General features: G+C 35.4%; 1 long non-coding RNA gene across 1 annotated transcript; it reads right to left on the bottom strand.

Moving 5' to 3' along the window:
• Window positions 1-6,550: 6,550 nt before the first annotated feature.
• On the bottom strand, window positions 6,551-12,037 carry LOC111761083 (uncharacterized). Its single transcript, XR_002794549.2, has 3 exons — window positions 10,977-12,037; window positions 8,647-8,727; window positions 6,551-7,351 (listed from the first exon to the last, which is right to left on the bottom strand). It is a non-coding gene; the product is annotated as an uncharacterized lncRNA (long non-coding RNA).
• Window positions 12,038-12,110: the final 73 nt, after the last annotated feature.

The following is a 12,110-nucleotide window of genomic DNA, read 5'->3' as shown; positions in this document are numbered from 1 at the left end:
CCAAATACCAAATAGCAACAGTGGGAAGAAGGGAGCATTTAACATCACTAAAGTCTACCCCCTCACAGCAAACACTGAGACTTGAGCAATCCACCCACCGTTAAGGAAGCCCCAGGCAGTTCCAACTGCAGGTGCGATGGGAGGAACTCAGCCTTCCTGAGTAATGCTGGTGGGAGATGACGATGTCCAAACAATGCCCTAAGTATTCAGCTAATCCCCCTTTTGCCATGGTAATTTCACTCTAAAGTGAGATGCTTTTGTATAAGGAATATTGCTACTAATCCAGATCCTGGTCCATACTCATAGTTGTCATACTTTGGTTTGAAGCCTTATATACCCCAGAAAAACATGTTCTTAAATTTAATCCATTCCCAAGGGTATGAATCCACTGTAAGTTGAACCTTATGATAAGCTTAACTTCAGTTAAGGTGCAACGCACATCATTCCAGATGGATCTTAATCCTATTACTGGAGATTTTTCTAAATGGAATGAATACAGAGAGAGAGAGAGAGAGAGAGAGATTGAGAGAAGCCACAGAAGCCACCGGCAGAAGAGCCCAGGATCATGGGCAGCCAGTCTTTGGGAAAAAGCATCGCCTTGATTTGGACATTTTCTCAGCCTCAAAACTGTACGCTAATAAATTCCCATTGTTCAAGCTAAACCATCCATGGTATCTACTTTAAACAGCCTGAGAAACTAAAACAGACCCTGAGGTGCTCACCCCCATGAGAAAATAGAATAATAGCAGAATTACAAAGCCTTCATCAATAAATTTAAGATTAACATATCTCTATTTGATTTTCTTTCTTTCACTCAACTGATCCCAGTGACTGATTTGAATCAACATGTTTGTGCATGTGTGTGCGTGTGTGTGTGACCTGTGTAGTACATGAGAATTCCTGTTAGTGATTTTAAAGTAGTATTTACCTTTAAATTCTCCTCCCCTTCAAATTCCATGTGGAACTTGGGTGTGTGTTTTCCTTGGGAAGAAGTTCTCATGCAGTTCCAGAAGGCAACTGCTGCCTCTTCACACAATTGGAGATATGGTTGTTACCAGCTTTGAATCAGTAGCCCAGCAGAGGGAAGATACTAGTTGTCATCTGAGGACTGAGCCTGAACAAGTATTTTCCCACCACTCAAATCCTAAGAAAAGTGCTAGGAGGACTTTAATCTTTTATTATCCCTCTTGACTATCATCTCAAAATGCTTGTACAGGTGAGTACTACAGGCATGAAGCAGTAATTGTCCTGCAGAAATATTCTCCACTTGATGACTAACAAATTCTTAGGGGAAACAACAACCTATTTTAAATGCCATTAACAGGCTAAGCATTCTGTAAGGCTTCTCCACATTTAATCTCTCAACAACCCTTTAGGCAACTACTATTATCTTCCCCATTTTACAGATGAGGAAACTGTACTATAGATTGACCAAGATCACAGGATGTGCAAGTGTTAAAGACTTGAGTAAACAGTCAGTCCAAGTTCAGCTCCCCACTTTTAACCACCTTGCTATCATGAATTTCTCTGGGCAATAGCAACTTTTTTGACACAGCCAGTAAAGAACAAATGAAATGAAGCAAAATTAAGGCAATTGAATTTTGTTTTCTAAGCCAGTCATTAGAGGTATTATCCTTTCTTAAGTGGACATATTCCCTCAGAAGCTTTCTAGGTCCCACAGATTAAGTGCTAACCATTAGAAAAAGACACTATTTGATGGAAGATATACTAATTTTTGAACACTGTTTCTCGGAATCAATTTCAGGCACATCTTTAAAATGTGAAAGGAGTCAGAGCATTTGTCCTGTACAGAATTCCTATAATATCATAGTTTTAATATTAGAATGGATTCTATAAATTATATGCTACAACTTCTTTTCCAATAAACGAATCACCTAACACAACTTCCCACCTACTGTAGGAATCCTATCAACCACACCCAGACTACTCCACACTGAGTCTCTCAAGAGGTAACTCTATTCATCTGTTAGAAAGCTCTAGTCATTATAAAGGTATTGCTTAAATTATTGAGTCCAAATGAATTTCATTGTGACTTTCACCTTCCCATTCTAATTTTACCATTCTGCAGTATCAAGTTTACTCCCTCTTCTACCTTACAAGCTAATGTCCTTTCTACCCCATTCTTTCAATAATTCCTCACTATACATGGCTTCCCAAACCCTTAGCTTTCTTATCACCTCTTTTTAAGCACTCACTCCACTTTGTCAGAATCCATGACCATATATGGGAAGCAGGTGCTCAACCACACGAGCTACATCTGCTCCCCTATTTTTTATATAAAGGAGCTAGATCACTCTTCTGAATCATATTCAGTCATGTTCACATAAGTGGTTGTAAGGTGAGTATATCAGTATTATGTATCTGAAAAGGTTTCTAAAAAGCAAAAGCTAACATTATTCTACTGGAGAAATATTTTATATTTCCTTTTGAGTTTGGGAACAGGATAGAGATGTCCACTGTCATCATTTCTTTTCTATATTGTACAGGAAAGTGTAGCCAGTGCAGGAAGGCAATTTAACAGAATTAAAAGGTGTAAAGACTAGGAAACACGTAAAACTGTTTATATTCTCACATGACATGACCTTTATGTAAAAAAATCAAAAGGAAACTAACAACTATTAGAGTTTTAAAAGTACTTGTTGGATACAAGATCGTTATATAAAATCAATTGATTTCTATATACTAGCAACAAACCATTAGAATATTAAATTTTAATATATTATTTATAATAGCATCAAAAACATGAAATAGATAATAAATCTAATGAAAGAAAGCCTTGCTTAGATAAATTAATGAAGACCTATATAAATACCATGATCATGGATTGGAAGACTCACTGCTTTTGTCAATATCCAATTGATCTAAAGATTCAATGCAATTTCAACCAAAAATCACAGGAAGCATTTTTTGGTGCAAATTATCAAGCAGATTCTCCAAAAATTATATGGAAATGCAAAGGATCTATGATAAACATGACAATCTTGCAATCTTGAAGGAGAGTTTACAATACTAGATATTAAGACTTACTATAAAGCTATAATAATTAAGATTATGTGCCCTTAATACAGGGATGGACAAAGAGAACTATAAAAGAGTAGGGGGTAGATAGAAATACAACTATCATCTATGGTATGATAAATATACCATTGTGATGCAGTGAGAAAAGATTATCTTTTCAGTAAGTGGTGCTGAGTCAATTGGTATCCATATGGAAAAAAACTGAACATAGAATGTACCACACACCATACCCAAAAATCAATTCAAGACAGCCATAGATCTAAATATAAAATGCTAGGAGATTATCTTCATGACCTTAAGGTAGTCAAAGATTTCTTAAACCAAACACAAAATACACTAATTATAAAAGAAACAACTATATATTGGATTTAACTAAATTAGAATATTCTGTTCATGAAGTGATACCATTCAGAGAGTGAAAGAGAAGCCATAGACTTGGAGGAGATATTTGTTAAGTATAGATCCAGAAAAGGAGTTGTATCTAGAACATATAAAGAATCTCTACATCTCAATAAAAAGATAGACACACAAGATAAATGGGCCTAAGACTAGGATAGGCACTTCACAGAGAAGGATATCCAAATGGCTAAGAAGCATATGAAAAAGTGCACCATGTCATTATTTATCAGGTAAGTGCAAATTAAAACTAGTAGGAGCAGAATATACACTCAGCAGAATGGCTAAAATGAGTAACTGTTGGCAAGGATATAGAACATCTGAAACCCTACAATGCTGGTAAGAAGACGAATTAGTATAAACACTTTGGAAAACTATTTAGCATTATCTCTGAAAGCTGAACATGTACCAATCTTATTACCCAGAAATTCTACTTCAATCTTATGACCCTGAAATTAAACTCAAGAGAAACCCAGTGTATATGTCCTCCAAAAGATGCGTACAAGAGTGTCCATAGCAGCTTTACTGATAATAGCTCAAAATTGGAAACAATACAAATATTTGTCAGGTAAGTAAACAAATTGCCATATATTCATATAAAAGAATGCTACACAGCAGAAGAAAGAAAGGAAGAAAGGAAGAAAGGAAGAAAGAAAGGAAGGAGGGAGGGTGGGAGGGAGGGAGGGAGGAAGGAAGGAAGGAAGGAAGGAAGGAAGGAAGGAAGGAAGGAAGGGAAAAAAGGAGTCACTGCTACACACAACAGCAGGGATGAATTGCACACTTTGTTGAAAGAAAGAAGCCAGCACAGAAGAACTATTTATATATGATTGCATTTATATTACATTCAAGAACTTATATATGTTAATCGCTCCATAATGGATAATATCTATAATAAAATGGAAGGCACAATATTAGCTACTTCTGCAGGAGAGAGATTTGACTTGGAAGTAGCCTGAGGAACCTTTCCAGGGTGCTGGAAATTTTGTATGACCTGGTTACGTGGGTGAACATGTAGGTAAAAAGTCATTGAGTGGTGCACTTAAGATTTGTGTGCTTTATTGTATGTATTTATATCTCAATTTTTTAAAAATGCTCGACTATTTTTACACTAAGAAAAGCAACACATAGGAGTTTGAATTTATATCAATTAAATTTCATCTCATAGGTTTAGCTTAGTGATTGAAACCATTAAGAGAACTTTGAATCTGAGTCTAGAGTCACTGGTATTAGCTCTATAGGATTTAAACTGAATAGAATTGAACCAGGAACATAACTTTTTGGCATTAGAGAGCTTACACAAACTCTTTGGGTTGTTTCGTTCACTGAAATCCACCTAACTTTATATTCATGCTGCCTATATTTATTCATCTATCACAAGGTTATCATTGAAAGTCTTGTCAAACAATTTACCAAAATATAGATCTCAACTGATCTTCCAAATAACACTGTTTGCTCATATTATTCAAATGGTTTATATCCTTATGCTTGTTCTACCACTTACCAAAAGAGATGTGTTAATTCTTCTACTATTATTGTAATATTTTCTTTTTTACTTTTGTCAATTTTTAGGCTATTTTATAAGATAAATGAATGTAAATTTAAAAGCTATAATTTCCTGGTGGATTGGTTCTTATTATTATGAAATGTCCCTCTTCATCTCTAATAGTGCTTATTACCTTAAAGTATACTCTTCCTGGTATTGGTGTAGCTACACCAACCTAATTTTTGATAGCTTTCAAGATATATATTCACTTGAACCTTTCGATAGCCTTGTATTCAAGGTATATCTCTTGTAAGCAACATATAGTTGAATTTTTTAATCCAATCTGACAATCTTTATCTTTTAATTAGTGTATTTAGTCCATTTATATTTGATATAATTACTTACATGTCTGGGTTTAAAATCTACCATTTAATATTGTTTTTTGTCCCACCTATTTATGTTCCTTTTTTTCTTTCTATCCTTTCTTGCTTTATTCTGGATTAAGTGATATTTTATTGTTCCATTTTCCTCTCTTTTAGCTTCCTAGTTATCCAAAACCTTCTTTTACTATTCTTTAATGATAAAGAATATCATTCTTTAATGAGATTACAACATTCACCGTTGTTTTATTAAAATCTAATTGAAATTTGTAGTTTTACCCATTTATGGACAATGTAAGGATCTTTGAACATAGTAATTCCATTTACCCCCTTCTGTCTTTGGACTATTTCTGACCTATATTTTAATTCTATATGAATTTAAAACTCCACAAGTCCTTACTGCCTTGGCTGCTCTCTGACGAGCACATGCACATGTGCACACACACATACATACATACTCAGCCTTTCTATTTGTTACCAATGGAAGGGTTGGTCTGTAATGAGCTAGCCGGCTTTTGTTGGAGTCAGAAATCCAAATAACTTTGCTTTTAATGAGATTAGTACACCATGATTTTTTCATTATTGTACCTAAAGATCACATTTGTTATATCCTTATAATCTAGCTATTTGGTAATATATTTTTATATTTTCACTAGAGATTAACTGCCTTTATTTAATTCCAGGTTTAGAAAACTATGGCCTGCTGTCCAATTTTGTAAATAATGCTTTCCTGGAACACAGCCATGTCCATTTGTTTATGTATTGCATATGGCTGCTTTCACACTGCTTAGACCATATGGCCTGCAAAGCCAAAAATATTTCCTATCTTGTCCTTCATAGGAAAAGTCTGCTGATCCCTGATTTAATTCCTCAAATCCATTATTTTCCCATTTTGAAAATCAAGAACTTTCATCCATTCCTATTTCTCAAGTCTTCTTACTGACTCATTCTGGATATCACTGGTGGGTTAATATTCCCAAACTCGGATCTAATCACATTACTCTTCTCCTCAAAAATGAAAGTATCCTGCCTTACATGAGTTATTTATATGTACTTATTTTATTCCTTTACTAAAGTATTTATACTATTAATTTTTCTATACTAAAGTATCTATAATATTCCTTCATTGAAATCATGATTGGTCCTTTACATTCTAAATTCCATTTTTCTATATTACATATGATAATCAATCAGTATTTATTAATTTAAATGAATACCAAGTTATTTGTTGTTAGAAATTTTTAAATGTTCTTTATTACTCCACACTCTGAGTATTAGTAGTTAAGTATCTAAAATGACACATATTATTTCCAAACCATTTCACTTTAGTTTCATTTGAAAATAATCTGTAGCACTGTGCCGCATCACTTTCCACAATGTATTATTCCTATAGATCCAATTTTAGCCTTCTGTATCTTTCTTCCCCTCCCACTGGTCAATTCAATTGCGAGCCCTCTTAATCAATTTAACATTCCTCCTCCTAATTTCATCCTTCTCAGTGTCCATGACATATACTTTTTTTTAAGACCCCATTATCATTTTGTTTAGAAGGTATGATTATAAATAAAATCCTGCTCTGTTAAATTATATTATGGCCAGCTCACTTCCCTGCTCTCCTTTCTATTTTAAAGCCATGGAGTTTAACTAGGATAACTGAATATAAAACCTGAGCAACCTTTACCCTCTTCCTTTATTTTCCTTCCCAGAGACTCAAATCTCTAAATAAAAACTGTAGATGATTCATTCCAGGTGACTCAGCAGATGTAAAGGACAAGCTATTAGGCTACAATACACATTGGAAATTAGTCTGCATCTCCAACCAACTTTTTCTATACCCCTTTGTTTATTATTTATTATTGAGATAAATTTATTAAACACAGAGTTTCTCAAAAATTGTTCTTTAGAAAATAGGATCCCTTGAAATGTTTATAGGGATTGTGAAAAAATGGGTTCCTTACTTATAAATTTTGGAAGTGCTGAGCTAAATAAAATTAAACAGGCTTTTCCACTGCAAGTTATCTCATTCTTCACTCTTCTAATGTCCATTATAGAGCTGCAAGAGAAGGAGACAGAGAACAAGTAACTTTCCTCATTTGACCTCATTTTGAAGATCACCTCTTAATGTTCTGATGAACTACTAGTGTTCCTCCTGAAACTTGGTAAATGCTGATAGAACTCCTAACTAAAGTTTTGTTTGGGAAAGGAAGGACCTTTTTCAAGCAAGGGCACTACAGAAGATGCTTTGAGCACCTATAGAACTTTCATTGAATTACCTTCCTCCCATTTTGGCTCCATATTGAAATGCTGTTGCACTCTCCATTTAAACCCATAGCTTTTCCAGAAGCAAAGTTTCCTCAAGCACAATAATTCCAACAAGGTTTAAGCTATCAGCCTATGAGCTTACCTGTGGAGCTATAAATAATGACTTATATCTTCATAAATGCTGGTTTAATTATAATTGGGTAATGCTGAGGTTAACCAGACAACATAACTTGTGGAAACTCTAGTTTGGGGTCTTTATGCCTCTCTATACTTTAGTTAGTATTCTCTTGTTTGTTTTATTTTTAAATCATCTTAAAAGATATTCAGGGTTGAAAAGGAAAGCAATTTACAGTTACCCCACCTGGACTCATCACCTTGTATTTGCCCTTTTCTGTCCTCTTTCTTGTCCCTGTTTTGTCTTCACAGAAAATAGTCCTGATTGATTTGTAGTGTTTCCTTTTCCTCTCTGGGTAAGATCATTAACCAATTGGGGAGGCATTTCTCTCTTGGGCCAGCTTGTTGTTAAAGCAATTTTTTCAAACCTATTTGTCATCTCCAACAGGAAGAAGTGCATGAGCAGTTTATGAACAGATCTATCCTGATTTGGTTTTAGTTTGCTAAGCTGCCAAAAGTAGATACCATACAATGGATTGGCAATCAACAATGGGAATTTATTAGTTTATAAGCCTACAATTTTGAGACTGAGAAAAATGTCCAAATCAAGGCATCATCAAGGTGATGCTTTCCTCCAAAAGACTGACTGCTGGTGATCCTGGCTGCTCTGTTACATAGCAAGGCACATGGCAGTGTCTGCTGGTCTCTCCCTTCTCTTCCAAGTTTTGTGGCTTTCAGCGTCTTAATTCCATGGCTTTCTCTATGTCTGAATGTCTTTCTCTTAAAAGAACTCCAGTAAAGGGATTAAGACCCATGCCAAATGAGGTGGGTCACATCCTAAATTAAGGTCTTACTCACCCAAAGATCCTATTTACAATGGGTCCACACCCAGAGGATAGATTAGCTTTAAGAACATAGTTTTCTGGGGTACATACAGCTTCAAACCACCCCAGGATTCCTCTGATAACATACCATGAGAAACCGATCGAAGAAGCAGTCACATCAGCCCAGAAGCACATTCCTGATGAGGATACTTGTGAAGGTCACAGAAGCCTGGTGACACACAGGGAAGAAGTGGATGACATAGAAAAGTTATTGGTTACTAAAATATATGGTGTTCAGCTGAATTTTCAAAATCCATTTACAACCAGTGGGGAAAGTAGAAACGGCTTCCTCTCAGAACATGAGATATTCTTGTAAAGGGAGCGTCCACTTGCAGAGCTAGTAAGGCGTAAAATTGTGTCCTCATGCATTCCTCCTATCTCTTCTACTTTCCCAACTTCCTCTTTTAACATGGGATGAGAAAAGAAGTCTAAATGTGATTATTCAACCATAATTTAGGTACTCAATTCTTGATGACCCATTAACCTCGCTCCTAGAAATTTCTTCTAGAAAAACAACTTAACAGAAAACAAATTCTGTGTGCTTTAAGAATTTGCCATAACACCTATAGCAGAGTATATATATAAAACCTAGGTGTTTAGAAATAGGAAAATGTTAAATAATTTATGTGCAACATAAGATTGTATAATAATTTTTAAATGTAGGTATGGAAATATTGTATATATTAAATGAAAAAGCAGAATACAAAATATATAAATCTTAAACTTTGAAGGAAACATACACACATATGGATAGACTGAGTAATACAAATTAATGCACTGAGAAATTTTTTATCTTATTAGAATTGCATCATTTTAGGTGATGGGGATCTTGCTATTCTTTGTGGAAATGAATATGGCATAGAAACCATCTGAGCATTCTCACATTTTTTTAGTGTTGCATTTAGCAAATAAAAGTACAGTATGCCAAGTTAAATTTAACTTTCAGATAAAAACCAACTAATTTTTTAGTAGCATAATAATTACTTGAGTATAATAGTTTAAATTTTACTATAATATGCATGCAATATTTGGGACATATACTTTTAAAAATCATTTTTTAACTGTAATTCAGATTTAACTGGATGTCCTGTATTTTATTTGGCAACTCAAGTACTTCCAAACAACAAATCTGATAGAGAACTGGAAAAAGAGGTTAATTTGGGGAATGTCAGGGGAGAACAGTGAAACTCTAGTGACCCATCTTCTCACTATGCTCCAATAAAGAAAGGCTATTTTAGCTTTGTTTATCACTGAGTAGAGTTTCACACCAAGCTTCTCCAAAGATCAATTCATCCTAGGACACCTTTGCTTTACACATTGTCCTTAGCCACATTAAGGGTCAGACATTGCTACAGAGGCAGAATGGTTTGTGGAAATAGGAATATAGGAATAAGATCGGAATTTAATATAAATATTGGCATTCCATCAAATTCCCAGTACTTCCCTTTATTAATCAGCAGTGCTCTGACAATCAGAGCCCTCAAGGAGGGAGAGTCATAAAAACCTCACCAAAGGTGTTAGAAGACAATCCCGGGGAAGAGTCACTAAAATACCTCATTTTTCTGATCAGAAAACTGAGGCGTAGGCAGGTTAAATCAGGTGTTCAGGGTCACATCTATTTCATGGCATGCTTTTGTGGAGAATAATTGAAAAATGTCAATTTTTCTCACCAATGCAAAAAGGTGATTGAAGACCTACCACTGACAGTGCAGACAGATTTACTGGCACTAGGAGGTTCATCGTAAGAGAAAGACAAAGCACTAGGGCAACATCAGTAATCCAGCAAAACTCAAAGATGAATTCAAGGATCATGATTCATAAATAGGTATGGGTTTCAGCTAAAATATAAAGAATTTTTTTATTATGGATTACACTGATTTCCAGTTTACAAGTCAATATCTTTTTGCTGTGGCAGCCTTAACCTTTGCGTTCAGGTGATTACGTATTGATGGATGTGCAGGGGAGTGTGGTTTTTCATAGAAGGAGCACATCAAACAAATCATCAAAAGCAAATCCTGTATCTGGTGTTTTGTTTTGTCTTTCTCTTTGTTTTTTGTTTGTTTTTGCTTCAATGGGCACAAGAATGTAAACATCTCTCTTGGAGAAATTGGAGCTTAAAATTGTGGATAGCAACAATATGCTATTTTGCTGGCCTTTTGTAATAGCTTGGCTGTACCTCAAAAGCCATGCTAACACCAAGAACCTGACTTTGCCCATGAAATCGTAATCCATTGTCAGATAGAAAGGAAAAGTAATGTTTCTGTAGCAGTTGAAAAGAGTTTTGGAAATTGTTAACAAAGAAATAGTTTCTTTCCTTGCATTAAAATATTGCTGCTTTTCCTTCACACAATCTAAAGCTATACCGGTAGAAAAGTGGGAGAGGTGGACTCTTAGAAAACTTGCATTTTATTTCATTACCTTTAGTCTCTTTTTTTCAAGGGAAGGGTGGCATCTTGTGGCACAAACACACAGTTCACTTTCCTTATGCGCAAAACAGCTTGAAAAATGGCATCAGGTTCTCAGCAACTATGTATATTTTCACATTTCTTTTCCCTCAGGGACCAGCTCTTCTCCTGCCCTTTCATGACTTGGAGTTGCAGTCAGGAAGAGAAAGAGCAGTGGGTGTTAGTTGCTTGGTTTATTAAACAAAACCTGGCGGCCATGCCACCAAAACCTGTGCTTCATGCGCAACTGCACTCACCTCTGCCACCGTATTCCACTGCAGGGGACCCTTATTTTCAAATTTCTTGAGATTTTCCCCCCCTTGATTTCTTAACCTAAGTTATCAGCCCTTCATTTAATTACAGCCTAAGACACTTCGCTTCTTTAAGCACTTTGCCTATTTCTGGAATGGGAAACAGTAGCTGTGAATTTATAGCAATTCACTGTGACAGTTTTAAACAGAGTGCAAGAAAGGGGAAACCTACTGCTACCCCTTGGAGCTAATGAGGGAAGCATAACAGTGCTCCAAAAATGTTTATTTCATACCAAAGTCAAAAACTCTAACTCTATAATGACCTTAGTGGGAGATGACTTGAACTGTAAACTTTTGCCATCAAAGTAGATCTGGTTGGTGGAGGGGGCAATTTTCTTTTATAAGACCAGGGTAGACCTGTGTATTTTCCTCATGTTGAAATCACCCCAAGTTGTGAACTGGCGTGACAGACAACACAGGTGCGGGCACGGTAGTCCGTGCATTCAGCTCTTATTTAGCTACTCATGTAAGAACCTACAGCTTTGGAGGCAGCGTTACAGGAGTCTTGCAAAGATAGTTTAAACCACATTTATTAATGCCCTTAGTCTCTAGTTTTTCCCTACTCTCCTTTATAAAAATATTGTTGCACAACTTGTTCTACCAAGCAGATGATTTAAATACTCTTACTATATGTTATGAACATTTTCCCATGTTATGAAATTTAATGCCAACATCTCTTATGTGTGGATATCCTTTTTTTTATTCCTCCAATTATTAAACATTTAAGTAGCTCTTTTTGTAAAATAGCACTGTATAAAACTTTGCTGCACTTCTCTGATTACTTTCCTGAGAAAATT

Source organism: Dasypus novemcinctus, chromosome 17, assembly GCF_030445035.2.
Source record: "Dasypus novemcinctus isolate mDasNov1 chromosome 17, mDasNov1.1.hap2, whole genome shotgun sequence".
NCBI lineage: Eukaryota > Metazoa > Chordata > Mammalia > Cingulata > Dasypodidae > Dasypus > Dasypus novemcinctus.
The sequence above is the reverse complement of the archived record's forward strand: the minus strand, read 5'-3'. Positions and strand labels throughout refer to the sequence as shown.